The following is an 18,826-nucleotide window of genomic DNA, read 5'->3' on the forward strand; positions in this document are numbered from 1 at the left end:
ACCATTCAAGCAGTTAAAGCTCCATCTGCATTAATTCATGCAGATGGAGCACCACCAGAATATTGGAGCACCATCAGCCTTTGATAGGCCATGTCACCCCATTGAGGCTTTTTTTGCCCTCTCTTTTTTCCCCTTCTGTGGCCCATTAACATTGTTTTCTTCAAAAGCTTATCAAACTTCACTTGAGTCAAACTGCCTGGAGTGTGCCAATTGCCAGAGGGTGAATGCCTTGAGGTACTTGTGAAAACAAATACAGGCAGGAGCTTCTGTGCCTTCTTTTCTACAGAACCAACTAAATATAGGAATGATAGAAAAAGAGAGCAAAAATGCTAGGTGAAATCATTAGTAGTGATTTTTAAAGGAAAATGTTCTTTGTCCTAAAACTCTTTTCCAAGTCTTTTCTTAAAGTACTTGTTTCAGTAAGCCTGGGAATGAAATAATATTTGAGCATGGTTGTGTGTGCATACAAATAAATATGTATATTAATATCACGTAGTTGTTAAAGAGAGCTATAGGATCAAACCGTCAGAAGAATACATAGTAGCCTGTATGTATACAGTGATATAAAGAAATCCAATATCTCTCAAAACTTTCTCTATAAATGTTAAATTCTGCAATTGATTTTTCAGCCCAATGCTTTGTTCACCAGTGTATTCAGTCGACAGCATAAGGAACCTTAACTATTTGTTGCATAAATAATGGCAAGCACTGCACCTTGTGCATTCAAATAGGTTTGGGACATTAATGCAGGAGAATCTTACCCTTTAGAATGAGTGAAGTTTTCAGATCACCCCCATCTCTAAAAGACCTATCTGGTGATCATTAAACTCTAAAAAAAGAAAGTGATCGAGAGCTACTACGGACACCTATATACTCTGTCATCCTCCTCTTCCTTGTTAAGGGTAATGATGTCATTATCTTCTCTTGGAGATCTTTCAGATTAACTAGAGGGAACAAGCACTAACAGGGAAGGGAAGGTGACCCAAGTGGGATGAGTGCCATTTTTCACTGGTGACAGCCCTGAAGATGGGGAAAGGAAACAACATACATGAGATATTCTTATGAATAGAGACTTGAAATGAGAAGTCCAAAGAGCTTCTTCTAGTCTGCCTTGGAGAGTTAAAAGAAAAAAGAGGCCAGGAAAAGAGGATGGCATTCCAAAGTTGTGCACAAAATTTTCTTGGTGTTAGTCATCTACCGGACGAGACCAGTGCAGTCTCCTGCCCCTGCACCTGGTTGTTCCTCGCCAGGGTCCCTTGGAGGGGAGCGGGTTGAGCTTTCCTCCCCGCCCCGACCAGGGATCCGGCAGCCAAAGACCTCCAGGACCATCCACCACCATGCTGAGACCACTCTCCGCACACATGAAGGTACTGGCAGAGGGACAAAGCCACGCGGGTTCCGGGGCCGAGATCTCCAAGCCTACTTGGATTGGAGTCGAGCATCCTCCACCCAGATCCTCCAAATTCCAGTAGGCGGGGGTCACACCCACCACCTGGCCCCCTGGCGCCGTGTAATCCCATCAACGGCCAAGACTCAGAGACTATAAAATCCTGCTCGAGGTAATCGACGAATAACAGGATGATGAATGAATGAAAAAGTCATCTACCCAGTTTTACAGTGTTCCTTTGAGGGATGACGTGATCATACCAAATGAGGATGTGTAGGAAATGCTTCTGATAGATTTAATCTAGTTAAAACGCATGCTTCAGTACCTGTATTGCAAATCATAATGCCCAATTGGAAAGAGAAAGAGAGGGGGGAGGGAGAGAGAGAGAAAGAGAGAGGAGAGAGAGAGAGAGAGATGCCTGCCATAGAAGTAGACTGCAAATGCATTTGCGGCCGCGCGAAATTTTATCAAGACATCTTTTTATGACATCTTATTATCTCATTCCTACTTTGGACAAACTTGCAGGCTATCGAATGTAGCCTGCCCACAGGGCAGAGTCTGGCAAACTCCCCTTGGCCTACCAAATATGCCAAATACCAGTAACAATGATGGGTCTCATTCTCCTAAAGAGCCTTGAATATAATCTCAGGGCTAGGATGAAAGAGACGTTACTGAGGCCTACTTGAGGTAATCGACGAATAACAGGATGATGAATGAATGAAAAAGTCATCTACCCAGTTTTACAGTGTTCCTTTGAGGGATGACGTGATCATACCAAATGAGGATGTGTAGGAAGTGCTTCTGATAGATTTAATCTAGTTAAAACGCATGCTTCAGTACCTGTATTGCAAATCATAATGCCCAATTGGAAAGAGAAAGAGAGGGGGGAGGGAGAGAGAGAGAAAGAGAGAGGAGAGAGAGAGAGATGCCTGCCATAGAAGTAGACTGCGGGGAGGAGGTGGGAGGTAAACTGGGGACACTGGTGGGGGAAAATGTACACTGATGAAGGGACAGGTGATGAAACATTGTATGACTGAAATCCAATCACGAACAACTTTTTGTGTATCTCACAGTAATTCAATTGAAAAATTTTTTTAAAGAATGATGCAGTAGGAGACCCCCAAACCCATTTCTCCAAAAGTACTGCAAAGGCACTGAGAACCCTGCAAAATTGTTTAAATCAACTTTTTCAGAACACTGAAAATTAACTAATGGCTTACAGGAATGCAGAAATGTTCATTCAGTAAAAATGAGTCAATCTGAGTAAGAACAAACAAAAATCATAGAACTGAATATCAAAACCTCAGAGTCAACAACACGGAAACCTTGAGATGCTAATTTTGACAATCAAACTTAAAAAGATTCCTGTCAAGATGGCAGGCTGGGGAGGATAGGTGGGTAAAGTCTCATGGGACCCTGAAGGAAATTCCAGAGCTAAACTCTGCTATTTAGTAACTCTTCCTTTCCTGCCCCCTCCCTAGTAAAGCCTTGAGATGTAAATCCTTTCCCCTCCCTAGTAGAGCCCTTAGCTGTAAATCCACTGTTGACTCTTTCTAATTGGGATGTAAATTCTGTCTTCATTGTTGACTCTTCCTTATCTGCCCCTCTGCTAGTAACTTTTCCCTTGTCCCCCTCCACCAAAATGCAGGTGCCATGAGCTGTAAATCACGGGGAGCCGGGTAGATATAGAAGATAACCGGATGTTTGAGTTATGAGATACCCACTAGCCACAATGCCCATGTATGTAAATGCTGATCTCGCCTAACCTATCGGACCTGTGTGTCTGTGTAGGTGGCCTAACCTATTGGACCTGCATGTCTGTGTAAGCGGCTCAATCCTGGCTAGCCAGTCTTACAATAAACCTTGCTTGCTGTTTGCAGTCTCTGGAGTCTCTTTGTCATTAAAGGGAGATCACGATCCGCATCCTAACAGGTGTAAGGTAGCTAATATGAGGATATCAGTGGAGAGAAGTTGACACTGGTGGGATCTGTGCTGGAACATTGTATGTCTAAAACTCAACTATGAATAACCTTGTAAATCATGGTATCTAATAAAATTTTAAAAAATTAAGAAGAAAGAGAAAAATGAAAGGCAGGCATCACTTGCCATGAGCACAATATAAAAGATAGCACTGTAGCACTGTCCTCCCGTTGTTCATCGATTTACTTGAGCGGGCCCAGTACTGTCTCCACTGTGAGACTTGTTACTGTGTTTGGCATATCCAATATGTCACAGGTAGCTTGCCAGGCTCTGCTGTGCGGGCGGGATACTCTCGGTAGCTTGCTGGGCTCTCCGAAAGGGGTGGAGGAATTGAACTCCGGTTGGGGGGGCCAGACGCGTGCAAGGCAAACACCCTACTGCTGTGCTATCACTTTGTATAAAATATAAATGATAGCATATATATATTTGGAGAATGCTAACCCGAGTTTTCTCCATGATCCTCATGGTTGCACACTCAGATCGACAGGATCCCATCTTCAGAATTTCTGATGCAATTGACCTTGAGTAAGGTATGAACCTCAGAACTCCCTCCAGGCTGCGAGTGTAGACACACACAGAGGTCTTCATGCATGAACTAACTTTTCAGGGCCATTGAATAGCTTTCCTTTGACACCTATGGAGTGAGAATAATAAAGCCCCTCATTTGTTGTAAGATACGACTCTTCCTCTCTACTGTCTTCATGTTAATGAGTATTTCTTTCTAGGATTCATTTTGTGATCTCTTCATCTTGGTGATTTTCCTGTGTGCCTAATATGGGATTTTAGACTGGGAGGTTTGGTCCTAAAATAGTAAAATAAGACAAGAGAATTGATCTTGCCTTTTGTGAGATTAAGCACATCGTCCAGAATGAACAGCTTTGAGGTAGTGGCAAGGCTTATCTACCATGTTCTAGATGCTATTTCTGGGTGATGATGCGGCAGCTTTGTAGCTAGACAGATTCTCAATCCATATTCCTCAGCTCATCTCAGACACTGTTTGATTTTAGAGAAAACTGCTAGAGTGTGTGTTACTGCTAGAGTTACTTCCCTCGCATGTTGAACCTGCAGCCTGCATCTGCATTACCTTCCTGGGCTCTCACAATACACCTCATGGGCTTCACAGAGAGAGCAAAGGAAGGGATGGCATTCCACCATGTGTGCTAACTCAGTGCCCAGAGCACAGCAAAGTGACTTTTAAATTGACCTTGGAAAAAGTGTAAGTGTAAGATAAACAGGGTTTTTGGTTTTGTGATATTTTTTAAGTTCAAAAGATTTATATTAGTTTACCTTCAGGTCTGAAACCTCAGAAAATGATTGACAAAAAAGAGGGACAGTAGAGGATCTTCACACTGTGGTCAGCATCTATGCAGGGTAAAGTCTGTCATGCCCAAGCAGAGGATATTTTCTAGATCGTGAGTCAGAGCTGAGGACTGGTGGAAGCTGGGCGCCAGGGGAGAGAATCCGCCTTGGTCTGGCAGCTTGTCAGTACTACTGAGCATCACCGCTCCTGTTAACATGGAAGAGCCCCAAGGATAGAAGGAAGATAAAAAAATGAAAAGAAAGCAGCACAAATAAGAAATAAATAGAGGAGACAGTATAATTAGAATAGAGTAACTGAAGAGATGACTACCATTACATTAAGACTATTTTTAGAAGCACCATGCTAGCATTTTATCCCTGAAAACACCCACTATATATTAAAAATCTCTAGGTGCCTTCTTGAGATTGGACAGTCGCCAATTCTTGCTTCCCCTTGCTTATAATAGGGATAGGATGTACTATCTTGGCTAGTTGAAATCTTTATATTTTATTTCTTTCTTTAGAGCCCAAATTGGGATTTACAATGTCATAGATGATGTCTAGGAAGACTCTGATTTTGTTATTTTATCCCATTTATTTTTATGCCACCAAAACCATGAAATTTTCTCTACCAACACACACATATACATATAATATGTATAGATATATGTATATATAAATCTATAAACACACACAGACACACACACATATATGAGGCTGGGAAGAATCCAACTCTCTTTTTACTAGTTCTTCATGCAGAACATTTTATGAAGGAATAGAAGTTGTAATTAAATGTTCTCCCCACTTATAGCAATTTAATTAAAAAAGACTACAGTTATTGATTTTTTAAACTATTAAAATGCACCCATGCTGCTGGTTCAAGACTGTTGCTGGCAGACCATTCACTTAAAGAGTATAATTTTCCATTTCGTCCAGTACAGTGAAACCCTATATTAAATGCTTTCTCACTGTGGACAGATTGGTTTATAGTTGAAGCAAGAAGGGATTTATAATCCCTCACTGCTATTTGCTTGCCCTTCAATTCAGATTCTGCCAACACCACACAGATTTATCTGCTTAGTTTTGAAAGGAGGTTAGATTTGGGTGATTTTATTTCACATTCCGAAGTAGGCTCAACACAAGAGATTGTATGAGCCAAGTGGAATTTGGAAGGATGAATAACCTTGGTTTATTCAGGATTATACATAAGTCAAGCTAGATAAGAATGGAAGAAATACTACAATCACACTGCTTGAGCATCCTTACAACATGGCAATTGCCAGGTGGTCCAAGAGAACAGTCAAAAGGGAAGCTTCATTGCCACTTATGACCTAGTTTCAGAAGGCACAGATCATCACTCCTTGTATATAGTTTTTGAAATATGTTAGTCGGTCACCTCCTACTCATTGGAATGGGAAGTAAGTTTCAACTCTTGATAGCATTCCAAAGAATGTATAGGCATATTTGAAATGTCCACACACAGGGGCTAGAAAAATAGTACAGTAGGAAGGTGCTTGCTTTGCACACAGCTGACCCAGGATCAATTTTTGACACCTCATCTGGTCTCCCGAGCCCTGTCAGGAGTGATCTCTAAGCACAGAGCCAGGAGTAAGTCCTGAGAACTGCTTGTTGTGCCTTCCCCTGCCAATAAAACAACAAAAAACACATAAATTTGCCCTTCCCTTGTTTGAATGTCTATCCCTATAAATATTCAAATCTCTCTCTTCCTTACTTCCTTTCAGACTTAGCCCACTGTCACTACTGGAAGGAGGTATTTGTTGACTCCCTGTATTCTCTTATTCCTGTACACATTTCCCTGATATATTTTTCTTCAAAGCATTCTATCATCACCTGACTTCATCTTCTGTTTCATCATCCTTTTATAGTTGACCCCCATCATTAGAAAGATAGCCCTCTCAGGTACAGTGATTTTTTGTCTTGTGTTTGTTATGGGATGGAGTGATGCACAGTGGGTAGGGTATTTGCCTTGCATGTGGCTGACCCGGGTTTGATTCCCCTGTCCCTCTCGGAGAGCCCAGCAAGCTACCGAGAGTATCCCGCCTGCACAGCAGATCCTGGCAAGCTCCCTGTGGTGTTTTCAATATGCCAAACACAGTAACAACAAGTCTCACAATGGAGACATTACTGGTGAACAGTGGGAGGACAGTGTTTGTTATGTCCTTATGACCTAACATATAGGAATCACTCAATAAATAAAACTTGTAATTGAATAAAATCATCTGTATCCTCATTTAGCAAAAGATTACAAAATTTCCATTATTTGCAAAAAGATTTCAGATCATAGGGAAGGGTTTTTTTATGGATGGGAGAATGAATAATTATTTAAATAAGTCATCAACTTTTTAGACTTTCAAATAATATTTTCCAAACTCAGTTCTCCAGAGATTTAGCAGGTGGCTTTCAAGTAAAATGTTCCACAGTTAATGAGAAACATTTGTTCAAACAGAGTTTAAGTTTTTTGTTTGTTTGGTCTTGATTTGAGCCACAGCTGGCTGTACCAAAGGCTTATTTCTACATCTGTGCTCAGGGAACACTCTTAGTAGTGCTCAGGGGATCATGTGCCTATCAGGGGCCAAACTTGGGTCAGCCACATGCAAGATAAGTGCCTTAACTCCTGTGCTATATCTCCAGCCCCCAAATTAAATATTTTTATTACTGTACAACTTCTTTTTATTTATTTTTAATTAGTGAAATGCCATGAAATACCATGAGGTACAGTTGTAGACTTACAAACTTTTGTGCTTGGGTTTCAGTTATACAACGATCGAGTACCCATCCCTCCACCAGTGCCCATTCTCTACCACCAATGATCCCAGTAGCCCTCCCACCCCACCACCCCATACCCCTCCACCCCACCCCTCCCCCTCTGTGGCAGGGCATTTCCTTTTGCTCTCTCTTTCCTTTAGGGTGTTGTGGTTTGCAATAGAGGTATTGAGTGGCCATTGTGTTCGACCTATAGTCTACCTTCAGCATGCATCTCGCATCCATCCCAAGTGAATCTTCCAAACACCCTTTACTTGGTGTTCCCTTCTCTATTTGAGCTGCCTTTTCCCCCAGCATGTGCTGCCAGTTTCCAAAAGTTTAATAAGCTATGTAAACCCCCCAAAGGAGAGATATAATATTCAGGATTTTCAAAAATTATTTTATTATGAAATTTTCTTTCATTGACCCCAGCTGGCAAATTTTAGAGCCTCAGGGGATGAGATGAGTTCTTGAGACAAAACAGATGAGTTAGCTAGAAATATCCATTGGGAGTGCAGAAAAGGATATAATGCCCTAGAGGAAGGGGTGCACGGAGTACAGTTGAGTCTTCTGAATATTCCGTTGAACAGAAGAGAAACTCATCTCAGGGTGAGGGGTGCAGGAGAGAGTAAGGATTTGAGGCAGGAGAAAATGTCTGCAAACGCAAGGAAGAAATCAAAGAAATCAAAGAAGAAATCAAAGCCCAGCAAAGCCCTTGCAAGGGCCAAGTAGAGGCCCCAGAGGATCTGGAATATTCCGGTCATCTGCATTTCGACAAGGTCCTCAGTGATTGTCATGAGGTTTGTCCTGTCATGTGTTTTGAGTACGCCTTAACTTTTTGCCAATGAGTGTCAGTTTTGGAGAGGCTTGGAAATAGCAGTGTGGCACAGAAGAAGGACCGTTGCATAAAAGTCAGTTCGTGAATTTAGCATCCTGGGGTTTTGTCTGGGATAGTACCTTGCTTTGCGGCATGATGGAGACAGATCAAGCATCCCAGCCACACCTCTGAGTAGCTCTGTCCTCGACTTGCAACCTAGTCTAGTGACACCTCTGGAGGGCACTGTGGGGAGCATCCTAGGAGCTTTCTCCATGGACTATAGATAGAGGCAGGTGTTCAGGTCAGAAAAGCAGCTCCCAGTACTTGGAAAACATCAGCTAAAAATGAACCACATGCATGCAAAGCTTTATTAATTGAGAGCATCTTATTTTGAACAAGTAAAAATTACCCAAACTGTTACTGACACAAAATGCTGCATAAGAAACAGAAATCTATGGCTGTTTCCCAAGGAATCTGCTCTGCTATTCTCTGGGCTCACGCAAGCAGGACAGAAAATGCCTCTGGGCACATTCAGCAGCTGTTAAGAATCCCCACCAGGCCCTGGCCAGCACTTAGATTTCTTTTTTTTTTTCCCAGAAGCTCATAAAGCACCTTGGCTGACCCTTCTCCATCACCTCCTAAAAAGACAAAAACGCTGTCACCAGCTTAGCCATTAGCAGGGACACGATCAATTCTTTCATTTCTTTAGAGCTGGTTTATATATGTCAGCGTGAGGAATTAACATCCAGGTCACGTGTGAACTTCATTCTTTCAATCTCGCTAAGTCCCTGCCTCCATTCACAAAGTCACAAAGTTTTCCAGCATCCTTGAAGTTTGCCCCAATTCTCCCGCAACCGAAACCTCGAAGACACTACACTAACGGGCTTTTTTTTTTTTGACAGGAGCTATATTTCTTTGTGCACACAGAGCATAAAAAAGAGGGAAGCCCTCCTCTGAGGAGAAGGTTTTAAAGCGTAATCAAATTGCTCCTGGGCTCCGATGTGAAAGCCCAGAACTCGCCATAGCATCTGCAATGCCCTCCTTCTTTGTCTAAGAGGCGGGCAATAATTGATTTGACCTGCTTTATGGGAACAATCTTTTAGGCATGACTGAGTGTTAATTGCTACTAATGAGGCCACATTTTAAACTGGATAACTGGCTGAAGTCTTCACTTCCTGTCCTCTTTCCACCGAGAGGCATTTCTGCCACTGCGTTATAGAAAAGCTTCCAGCCAGTCCTCACTCACAAGCTCCACTTCCCCAGCTGCTGAGGGTTAAGATGGGCACATTCCATTGCCTTTCAAAAGGGCGATCCAGCTGGATGCACAGCCTCTAAAGGATGCAAGAAGGCAAGGCAGCATTTGAGGAAATGAAGTCGGAATGTGACAGGATGGCTGGAATTGTTTTCATAATGACTTTTACTGGAGCAACCCATTTCCCGACATTCATCTCTCTTGCCCAGAAGAAAACCCACAAGCTCCGATCCATGAAAGAATGTTTTCTAGGATTCATTTTGTAATTCGGGGGACTCAAGGTTTACAACAATGCCTTTATATCTCGAAATGAACAACATCATCTAACTCTTTAGATTCCAATCGCCTTAATTAGCTTCAGTTCTAAGAAAGCAAAAAAAGTGCAAGGCCCCTAGATTAGCGGTGGAATACAACTGCCTATTGTAGGGTCAGGAAAACTATTCTCTATAGGATCAGGTAATAAATGTTTTAGTGTTTATGGACCATAAATACAGTCTCTGCCACTATTCAAGCCTGCAACTGCGGATGAAAGAAGCTATAAGCAATCTTTATGGACATGGCTGGGTTAGAATAAAACTTTAACAGTAACACTGTCCTCCCATTGTTCATTGATTTGTTCAAGCGGGCCCAGTAACGTCTCCATTGTGAGAGTTATTGTTACTGTGTTTGGCATGTAGAATACATCACAGGTAGCTTGCCAGGCTTTCTGCGGGCAAAATACTCTCGGTAGCTTGCGGGGCTCTCCAAGAGGGGTGGAGGAATCGAACCCGGCTCTACTGGTCTGGCGGCTTGCAAGGCAAATGCCCTACCACTATGCTATTAGGGATAGGCCAGATTTGGCCCACAAGTATCATTTGCCAAGTCCTAAACTAGAACAAATTTCCCCAAAAATGCATCAAATCTGGATGTATGCAAAATTATTATTAAAAGCCACAAAGGAATAAATCCCCTATGATTATTCATTTAAATAAACTTATTTCCTATACCTGGAGAACCAGTTTTATTTTATTTATTTTATTTTATGAGCCACAAATTGCACTCAAAGGATCGTCTGAGAGCCAAAACCACTGTGGACAAATGCAAATGACCTCTACTCTCAAGGAACTTATAAAGCATCCCTGACTCCAAACTAAGAGGGAATCTACCTGACACGGAGGCAGGGGGGACGGGGTGGGGGTGGTGGGAGGGATACTGGAAACGTTGGTGGTGGAGAATGGGCATGGGTGGAGGGATGGGTACTCGAACATTGTATGACTGAAACGTAATCATACAAGTTTGTGAGTCTGTAGCTGTATCTCACGGTGATTCATTAAAATAAAACAAAATATTAGAAAAGAATACATTCGTACACTCCATCAACATACACAGTCTTGTCTTCTAGCTTTCCTGAATAAGTGAATTCAAGTCAGATTTTACCTGTGCTTGCATTTTTCAACTGCCCTACTTCCTCTGAGTAATGATTGATTCAGTACATGTGTTTTATATTTCTCAATACCTAGAGTCGCTCTTGACTGTGTTCATTCTGTACCTTGTGCTTTGGTAAAAGCAATCGAAACTCTTCTAAATTTCTGTGGATGTGCCGACACTATATGCACAACCCAGCTGGAGACAAAGGAACTGAAGTTAATTGAGATGCAGGTGTGCAATTGTTTTATGTTGATGTAGAACAAGTTGAAATAATAGCTTGGAACTGAATACCTTGGGTAATGTTCCTGTTAAGTATAGTAAAATGAACAGTATGATGTAATTAAAATTATATGGTTTGGGTCATTTTTACTTTCAGGTTTAATTTTATTGTTTAAACTATGCTGAAAAATTCCTGAGAGAGAAAGGTATATTTAAGTTTGGGAACCAGAGGCCTCTTAATATATAGAAGTATTACAACAAAGTACTTCTTAGTAGATCTGTCATGTGTTAGGCAAAAATAGACCCCCTGTTACAGAAGGTTGGGAGTTTTCTTTAGTAGCACTGGTGGTGCCTATGAGGAAAAGAGCATGGTAGGATTTATGAAGAAATGTTCTTTTAAATAGCAAGGATTCAAAATGAATGAAAGAGCTCTAAAAATTAAAAAAATAATAAATACAGGAAAACAAAAGGAAATGCATAACAAAGAGTACAGAAATTCAGGAAATACAAAAATACAGAAGAATGGTTACATTAAATGAAAATTGAATACATGAACTACATAAAAAACCTAGCTTTGCACAGAAAATTTATCAGTAAGCCTGACTGAAAAATCAATCAATAAAGAGAAATGATTTCACTAACACTATCAATACCAAATATATAATACTGATAAAATTTTTAAATACTTAAAAATAAATGTGTGCCAACAAACATGATATTATAGGTTCAATGGAAAGATTTTAGATTAGTAATAAATTATGACAGCTAACTTCTAGTGCTCTTCTTTCTGGGCACACAGCTACAATCTTGTTTCTTAGATTCCTATGTAGTTACATCTGGTAGTAATTGAATTCTGATCAGTGAGCTGGCCTGTAAAAATCTTACAAACATATGTGTGTATATATAATAATATATTACCACTTCATACATAATAGGTATATACTGTTTCATATACCCAGCAAAAGAGAACATGTAAATTCATTTTACAAAGGGTGAACTTAATATTAAAACCAATAAAAATCAACAAACACAGTTAAAAGTAAATACAGATGTATACATTTTAAAAAGAAATTCTCTGGTTTGGAGCTGCACATGCAAGGGGAAAAGGCAGCTCAGATAGAGAAGGGAGTACCAAATAAAGGGAGATGGGAGGATCCTCCCAGGATGGGAGATGCATGCTGAAAGTAGAGTATAGACATGATTGCCACTCAAGGCCTCTTTTGCAAACCACAGCACCCAAAAGGAGAGAGAGAATAGAGGCAGGGTGGGATGGGGGTTGGGGGGTGGGAGGGATACTGGGATCAGTGGTGGAGGAGAATGGGCACTGGTGGAGGGATGCGTACTCGATCATTGTATAACTGAAACCCAAGCACAAAAATTTGTAAGTCTACAACTGTACCTCATGGTGTTTCACTAATAAAAATTAAAAAAAATAAGGACTGTAGCACTGTCCTCCCGTTGTTCATCGATTTGCTCAAACAGGCCAAGTAACACTTCCATTGTGAGACTTGTTACTGTGTTTGGCATATCGAATACATCACGGGGAGCTTGCTAGGCTTTGCTGTGCGGGTGAGATACTCTCCGGTGCTTGCCGGGCTCTCTGAGAGGGGCAGGGGAATCAAACTTGGGTCGGCTGGGTCGGCCACATTCAAGGCAAAAGGCCTACCAGTTCTACTATCGCTCCAGCCCAAAATAAAATAAATAAAATAAAATAAAAAAAGAAACTCTCAGTAAAATAACAGTATATGAAATATCCAATAGCTTGCATGTAGTGAGATTGTTTACACTCAGGAACATAGGTTGATAGAACATCAGAAAAATATACTTATGAAATTGTCCCATCAACAACTCAGATAAGAAAAGTATTTTGAATATCTTAACAGAAAAAAGAAGAAAGAACTTATATAATTGAATGTACACCTAATTCTTAGAGAATTTGCTGATAATATAATTATCTTGAAAAATAGAGAGTAATCAATAGGCCATCCTAAGAAAACAGGGGAATTTAGCAAGGGATTTGGTAGATCACCATAATCAACTTATCTCTTACATGTTAACAGCGCCCATCAAGAGCATGTATAAAATTGGGGGGCACATCCAGCAATTCACAGTGACCACTCCCTCTGCCAGGTGCTTGGGGGACCATGTGATGTAGCAAATGGATTAAACTCCTGGCTCTCACATACAAGCATGTGCTTCAGCCCTTTGAGCCATCTCTACAGCCCTAAATGTTATCAGTAACAACAAAACACTGAAAGATGCCTAGGAATAAATTTAGCAATGCATATGCAAGGCTTTTTTGGGATTTACAAAATGTCACAAATTAGCATAAAATAAGACTTGACTTGAATAAATGGGCAAAAGATCAATATAATAAAAATGCCAATTCTTCCAAAATCTATCTGAAAAGGAACTAAAAAGACCTCAAGATTCTATGCTGCATAGAAAGGAATCAACTGATAGTTGTTGGTATTTTGAGATTTGCATGCATATCTAATATTTTAAATTTAACTTCATTGTGATAAGAACGCAACATGAAGTCTGCCCTCTCAGCAAATTTTTAAGTGAATAATATATTGATGTCAACTATAGGTACCATGCTATACAGCCAATCTCTAGAGCTTACTCTAAATCTTGCTCAAGTAAAACTTTATACTCTTTGACTAGTAACTCATTTCTCACTTTCCAGTCCATGGAAACCACCATTCCACTCTTTAATTCTATGAATTTGACCACTTTTGATTCCTCATATAAGTAGAATTGTGCAGTACTTTTTTCTGTGCACACAGAAATTCACTTAACAAAATCCCCTCATTGTTTATGCATGCTGCGTAATTTCCATTCTAAGACTAAGTAGCATTATACTATCTGTATATTCCACATAGATACTATTTTAAGTCTTTCGGATAAATACTCAAGAGTGAGACTGCTATTTTCCATATTAGCTGACTCATTTTGCATTGCCATCAACAGTGGCAACGATAGCACAGCGGGTAGGGCGTTCGCCTTACAAGCGGCCAACATGGCTGACCTGAGTTCGATTCCTCCGCCCCTCTCGGAGAGCCCGGCAAGCTACCGAGAGGATCTCGCCCTCACGGCAGAGCCTGGCAAGCTCCCTGTGACTATTCGATATGCCAGACACAGTAACAACAAAGTCTCCAATGGAGACGTTACTGGGCCCGCTCGAGCAAATCGACGATCAACAGGAGGGCCTTTACCTTTTACCTTATCAACAGTTTTACATTTCAATCTTATGTTTAAAGTCTTTAATCAATTTTGAGTTGTTTGTTGCTTTTGGTGTAACATAAAGGTCTATTTTTTCTTTTAAGCCACTGTGATTTACAAAATTGTTAATAGTAGAGTTTTAGGCACCCCTAGTGTCAACTTCCCTCCACCACTGTTTCTAGGTTCCCTCCCACCCGCCAGCTTGCCTTTGTGGCAGGCACATTTAAAAATTTACTTATTGTCATTTGAGTCTCCTACTTGCAGTGGTTTTGGGCTCTGTGTTTCAGACATATAAACATACTTCTGTCATTGACATGTCCGGGGCCCCTACTCCCTGCCCCTGTTATCTCCCAACCACCTCTTCATTTGGTATATAGCTATCTATAACCACCTCTACAACAGTATATAGCCATCTAGTTGCTAATTTTCACTTGCTGAAGACACTGTCCCTTCCCCATGATATGTTTTTGGTACCCTTAGTTCAAAGAGTGCAAAGATCAAAGATAGCTCAAAGATCAGTAAAACTATTATATACCATTTCTTGGACCGTTCTCATCAATAATGTAGAGGGCTTGAATTAACCTTTGCTATCCACTTTGTAACACCTACTGTACTTATCCCATTACTTGCTTGACCAAACCCACATAGACCAAGTGCCTGTGAAGCACCTTTCTCACTGTACTGTCTCTCCAGCCTTCTTTCTTTAGGCCTTTGTCATCCCAAGTTGCTGCACTTCCTCCACCATCAAAATACTAAAGACCTTTCATCATTGTCCTGATGTCACTTCTGCCTCGGGCATGAGGAAGTTGGCCTCATCTCTCCTATCTTCCACCATTCCTTGCAACTTGGTTATCTTATAACTGTTGTCAGTGTTCAAGAATTGATTTTCCTTGTCCATTGTGCATTCCCTTTCTTTGTTTCTTTATAAACTGCATCTGGAAGAGCTTATCCAACATTCATCCTATGCCCTCTGACTTATGTCACTTGACACCCTCTATTTCCACACAAGTTGCATTGCTTTATTTCTTATTCCAATATGGAGATAAGACTATTGACTCATCTGACAGGTCGTTTAATAGCACATACACAAGTGAGCCTGGGCAAAGTCAGCCAATTATGGTCCAGATCAATAGAACTCTTCATTATTACACTTATGAATGACAATAGTAAATTATGCATTATATGAGGTATATAATACTGATCTCAATTCGTTCATGAAGAAACTCAGATTCAAAGAAGCTAGGTAGCTTGCCCCAGAACATTCATCTAGCAAAGACTAGGAATCTGCTCTGTGATAGAATACTTCCCTTGCATGTGTGAGGCCTTGGTTGGTTCAATCTCTGTTACCTTTATGGCCCCTTAAGCACCTCTGGGAGTGACCCCCAGCACAAAACCAAGATAAGTCTGTGGTGGCCAAAAAAACACTCAGCTAGCAAGAGGTAGATCCAGATCAAATCCTGTTTAATCCCCAAACAACTGTTCTCCTATGTCACATTGGTTGTAAAGTAAAGGGCATAGACATGGAAAATGTACAATTCTTGATTTCTGTACCATCTCAAAGCCCTTTGAGCAAAAGTTTAAACATGGCGCTCGCTAGCCAGCACCAGGAAGTGCTGTGGTTTGAGTTGCAACTCTTGTTCTAACTTCAAATGTGATTATCAGAGACTATACTTTGAGGGGTCATTTCTATAGTTTGTCGTTAGATAAATTTTTCTGATCATGTAGAACACCAAGAACTACAAGGAGGAGCCAGAACATTCTCTCCTGAGTGTGAGGCACATTCAAGGTGTTGCTTTTGCAAATGCCTTTTACCACTGAGGATGGTTCTTCCCTTGGAAGAGTGAGAGGGAGAGGATGAAGTCTGAGTACTTTCATTTTTAAAAAATTGCTTATCTAATAGTCAAATATCTAATTGAAAAATTCCCTGGTGACTTTAGTGTCACTCTTTGAAATTTTGTGTATAACAACAAGTCTCACAATTTGTTGTGAGACATTGCTGGTGCCCACTCGAGCAAATCGATGACTATTGGACTGTGATATCACATATCCATGTTCTTTACTCCAATAAAATTTTCCATATGTAGATTGACTTTATTTTATTATACTTGTTAGTTGCTTATTTTCTGATCTTTAACATGTAACTAAAATTAGTTTGAGTTTTGCATTTTTAATTAAACTTTAATTTTATTGGTTTAGCATTGGTTTATAATACTATGTACATTTTATTAGAACAGCTTGACATATGTGCATATGTATATAAACTCCATAGCATATATTACTAAATTTTTAATACCATTTCCATAACTAGATTGACCTCCTGACCTATCTCTCAACCCCCTTCCCCTCCGCTCTGGCAACCACTATATTTTTCAGAGTCAAGAGTTATTTTTATTGTTATTGTTAGCACTGTAGCACTGTCCTCCTGTTCATTGATTTGCTCAAGCAGGCACCAGTAACATCTCACAACAAATTGTGAGACTTGTTGTTACTGTTTTTGGCATATGAATGAATTTGTCACAGGGAGCTTGCCAGGCTTTGCCGTGCGGACGAGATATTCTCGGTAGCTTGCCAGGCTCTCCAAGCAAGGAGGAGGAATCGAACCCAGGTCGGCTGTGTTGGCTGCCTGCAAGGCAAACGCCCTACCCGCTGTGCTATCACCCCAGCACAACATTGTTATTGTTAGTTCCTTTGTTTTAGTTATTTATATTCCACATATGATAGAAACCATCTGGTACTTGTTTTTTACTTCCTGCCTTCTTTCACTTAGTATAATACCTCAAGTTCCATTCCCGTGATGTGGGATGATCATAAAAACAGTCACGGTCACAGTCACGGTCCTCCCGTTGTTCATCGATTTGCTCGAGCGGGCCCAGTAACATCTCCATCGTGAGTCTTGTTGTTACTGTGTTTAGCATATTGAATACGTCATGGGTAGCTTGCCAGGCTCTGCTGTGTGGGCAAGATACTCTTGGTAGCTTGCCGGGCTGAGGAATCGAACTCGGGTCGGCCATATTGGCTGCGTGCAAGGCAAACACCCTACCGCTGTGCTATCGCTCCAGCCCATCATAAAAACATGCTTTCTTTTTTTTAATGGCAGAATGTCAGTGTATTGAATTTATACACCTTAGCTTCTTTGTCCAGTTGTCTGACAATGGACAGTTAGGTTATTTTCATGTCTTGATTATTGTGAATAATGTTGCTAATTCACAAAGGGTTTAAATTAGTGGTTTTTTTTTTGTATTCTTTGGATAAATACCTAGGAGTTTTATTGCTGAGTCATATAGTATTTCTACTTCTACTTTTTAAGGAAAGTTGCACTGTAGCACTGTGCTCCCATTGTTCATCCATTTGCTCAAGCGGGCACCAGTAACATCTCCATTGTGAGACTTGTTGTTACTGGTTTTGGCATATTGAATATGTCATGGGGAGCTTGCCAGGCTTTGCCGGGTGGGCGGGATACTCTTGGTAGCTTGCTGGACTCTCTGAGAGGGGTGGAGGAATCGAACCCAGGTCGGCCCGTGCAAGGCAAATGCCCTACCACTGTGCTATCACTCTTTTTAATAACTCCTCCACCAATTTACATTTCCTTTTTCTCTGCATTCTTACCACCACTATTGTTTCCAGTCTTTCTTTTTCTTTGTTTCCAGTCTTTTCACATTAGCAATTCTCACTGGTATGGAGTAATATCACATTGGAGCTTGGACTTAGAATTTGCCTGATAGTCAGAGATGCTGAGCATATTTTTCCTGTTCCTATTGGCCATCTGGATTTATTCTTTGGACAAACGTCCATTTTTTTAAATGTTTTGTTTTCTTTCTTTTATTATTGGGAGCTCTTGCTATTGGTACTACCCATGCCTGGTTGGACAAAATTTTGGCCTCATAAAATGTCATTGAAGAGGTCCTTCCCTCCTCAGTTATTTGAAAGAGTTTATTAAATATAAGTAACATATTTTCTCTGAAATTTGGTAGAATTCATTGGTGAAACCATCTAGTTCTGAGCTTTTATTCCTAGGGAGGTGTTTTTATTTCTGTATTTATGATCAGCCTCTTCATGCTTTCTGTATCTTCCTGGATGTTTGAACTTTCTATTTATTTATTCATGAATCAGCCTTGGGAGGTTTAAGGTACTCTAATTTTCCCCATTTATTCTAGGTTGTCCAGTTTATTTGTATACAGACATTCATGGTAGTCTCTTATGATCCTTTGTATGGTATCCATTATAATCTCACCTCTCTTACTCTTGATTTTCTATTTAGTTCTAGCAAAGAACCAGTTCTTAGTTACATCAGTATTTTATACCTTTTTTTATTTGTTTCTATTTTCCTTATTTCTGCTGTATTTTATTATTTCCTTTCTAAAGACTTTTTTTTTATTTGTCCTTTTATTTAGTTCCTTCAGTTGTAAAGTTAGATTACTTACTTAATTGGAACTTATCTTATTCTTTGACATGGGCCTATGTTGCTATAATCATCCTG

The 18,826-nt window shown here is 40.4% G+C and overlaps 1 non-coding gene across 1 annotated transcript; it reads left to right on the forward strand.

Annotated features, from left to right (window-relative positions):
* The first annotated feature begins 16,010 nt into the window (after positions 1 to 16,010).
* On the forward strand, positions 16,011 to 16,219 carry LOC130039474 (small nucleolar RNA U3). Its single transcript, XR_008794895.1, has one exon. It is a non-coding gene; the product is annotated as a small nucleolar RNA U3 (small nucleolar RNA).
* Positions 16,220 to 18,826: the final 2,607 nt, after the last annotated feature.

Source organism: Sorex fumeus, unplaced genomic scaffold (assembly GCF_029834395.1).
Source record: "Sorex fumeus unplaced genomic scaffold, SorFum_2.1 ptg000086l, whole genome shotgun sequence".
Classification (NCBI taxonomy): Eukaryota; Metazoa; Chordata; class Mammalia; order Eulipotyphla; family Soricidae; genus Sorex; species Sorex fumeus.